Here is a 2500-nt window from a genome sequence, read left to right on the forward strand (position 1 = left end):
GTGGACGTTTAGAGTTACACATTTCAGAGAAAACGTGCCCTTTGAGGCAAAAAACAAATAAATGTCCACTGCAGTGGACATTTAGAGTTACAAATTTCAGAGAAAACGTGCCCTTTGAGGCAAAACACTAATAAATGTCCACTGCAGTGGACGTTTGGAGTTACACATTTCAGTTCAAATGTGCCCTTTTAGGCAAAACACTAATAAATGTCCTTTGCAGTGGACGTTTGGAGTTACACATTTCAGTTAAAACGTGCCCTTTTAGGCAAAACACAAATAAATGTCCACTGCAGTGGACGTTTAGAGTTACACATATCTGAGAAAACGTGCCCTTTTAGGCAAAACACAAATAAATGTCCACTGCAGTGGACGTTTGGAGTTACACGTTTCAGATAAAACGTGCCCTTTTAGGCAAAACACTAATAAATGTCCACTGCAGTGGACGTTTGGAGTTACACATTTCAGTTCAAATGTGCCCTTTTAGGCAAAACACTAATAAATGTCCACTGCAGTGGACGTTTAGAGTTACACATATCAGAGAAAACGTGACCTTTTAGGCAAAACACTAATAAATGTCCACTGCAGTGGATGTTTACAGTTACACATTTCAGAGGAAACGTGCCCTTTTGGCAAAACACAAATAAATGTCCACTGCAGTGGACGTTTAGAGTTACACATTTCAGATAAAACGTGCCCTTTTAGGCAAAACACAAATAAATGTCCACTGCAGTGGACGTTTGGAGTTACACATTTCAGATCAAACGTGCCCTTTTAGGCAAAACACAAATAAATGTCCACTGCAGTGGACATTTAGAGTTACACACTTCAGAGGAAACATGCCTTTTTAGGCAAAACACTAATAAATGTCCACTGCAGTGGACGTTTAGATTACACATATCAGAGGAAACGTGCCCTTTAAGGCAAAACATAAATAAATGTCCACTGAACATTTTCGGGAAGAACAGCCCTGTTATGCAAAGCCAAATACATGTCCACTGCAGTGGACGTTGCGAGTTACATATTTAAGAAAAAAAATTGCAGTGTTATGCAAAACACAAATATCCACTGCAGTGGACGTTTAGCGTTACAAACGTCTGGAAAAAATTGCCCTGTTGTGCTAAACACAAATAAATGTCCACTGCAGTGGACGTTTACGTTACACACTCCAGGGGAACATTCCCTTGTTATGCAAAAGTCAAAAAAGTGTACACTAAAGTGGACATTCAGAGTGACACATGTCAGGAAGACATTGCCTTGTTATGCTAACAAAACACAAACAAATGTCCACGATAATTGACAGTCAGAGTGACAAACTTCAGGCAAAAATTGCCCTGATATGCAATACAGAAATAAATGTCCACTGCAGTGGACGTATAAAGTTACACATTTTAAGAAAAAGTTGCTTAGAATTACATAAAATATCCCTGTTCTGCAAAACACAAATAATTTTGCTCTTCTATGCAAATAAATGTCCACTGTAGTGGACGTTTAAAGTTACACATTTCAGGCAAAAAATTGCTCTATTATGCAAAACACAAATGTTCACTGTAGTGGACGTTTACAGTTCCACATTTCAGGCTAAAAAATGCTCTATTATGCAGCACACAAATGTTCACTGTAGTGGACGTTTAGAGTTCCACATTTCAGGCAAAAAATTGCTCTATTATGCAAATAAATGTCCACTGTAGTAGACGTTTACAGTTCCACATTTCAGGCGAAAATTTGCTCTATTATGCAAATAAATGTCCACTGTAGTGGACGTTTAAAGTTACACATTTCAGGCAAAAAATTGCTCTATTATGCAAAACACAAATGTCCACTGTAGTAGACGTTTACAGTTCCACATTTCAGGCAAAAAATTGCTCTATTATGCAAAACACAAATGTCCACTGTAGTAGACGTTTACAGTTCCACATTTCAGGCAAAAAATTGCTCTGTTATGCAAATAAACGTCCACTGTAGTGTACGTTTAAATTTACACATTTCAGGCAAAAAATTGCACTATTATGCAAAACACAAATGTCCATTGTAGTGGACGTTTACACATTTCAGGTAAAAAAAAAAAAAGCCCTGGTATGCAAAACACAAATGTCCACTGTAGTGGACGTTCAGAGTCACACATTTCAGGCAAAAAATTGATCTGTTATGCAAAACACAAATGTCTACTGTAGTGGACGTTCAGAGTCACACATTTCAGGCAAAAAATTGATCTGTTATGCAAAACACAAATGTCTACTGTAGAGGACGTTTAGAGTCACACATTTCAGGGGGAAAATTGCCCTATTAAAAACACAAAGGTCCACTGTAGTGGACGTTTACACATTTAAGGTAAAAATTGCCCTGTGATGCAAATAAAGTTCCACTGTAGCGGACGTTTAGAGTAACACAATTCAGGTAAAAACTGCTCTACTATGCAAAACACAAATGTCTACTGTAGTGGACGTTTACAGTTCCGCATTTCAGGCAAAACATTGCTCTATTATGCAAATAAATGTCCACT

The 2500-nt window shown here is 37.7% G+C and overlaps 1 protein-coding gene across 1 annotated transcript in view; it reads right to left on the minus strand.

Annotated features, from left to right (window-relative positions):
- The window catches only part of edn1 (endothelin 1), a 7982-nt gene that overhangs the window by 4003 nt on the left and 1479 nt on the right, over positions 1–2500 (minus strand). The gene's annotated exons all lie outside the window — the stretch shown is intronic.

Source organism: Nerophis lumbriciformis, linkage group LG21 (assembly GCF_033978685.3).
Source record: "Nerophis lumbriciformis linkage group LG21, RoL_Nlum_v2.1, whole genome shotgun sequence".
NCBI classification, from domain to species: domain Eukaryota; kingdom Metazoa; phylum Chordata; class Actinopteri; order Syngnathiformes; family Syngnathidae; genus Nerophis; species Nerophis lumbriciformis.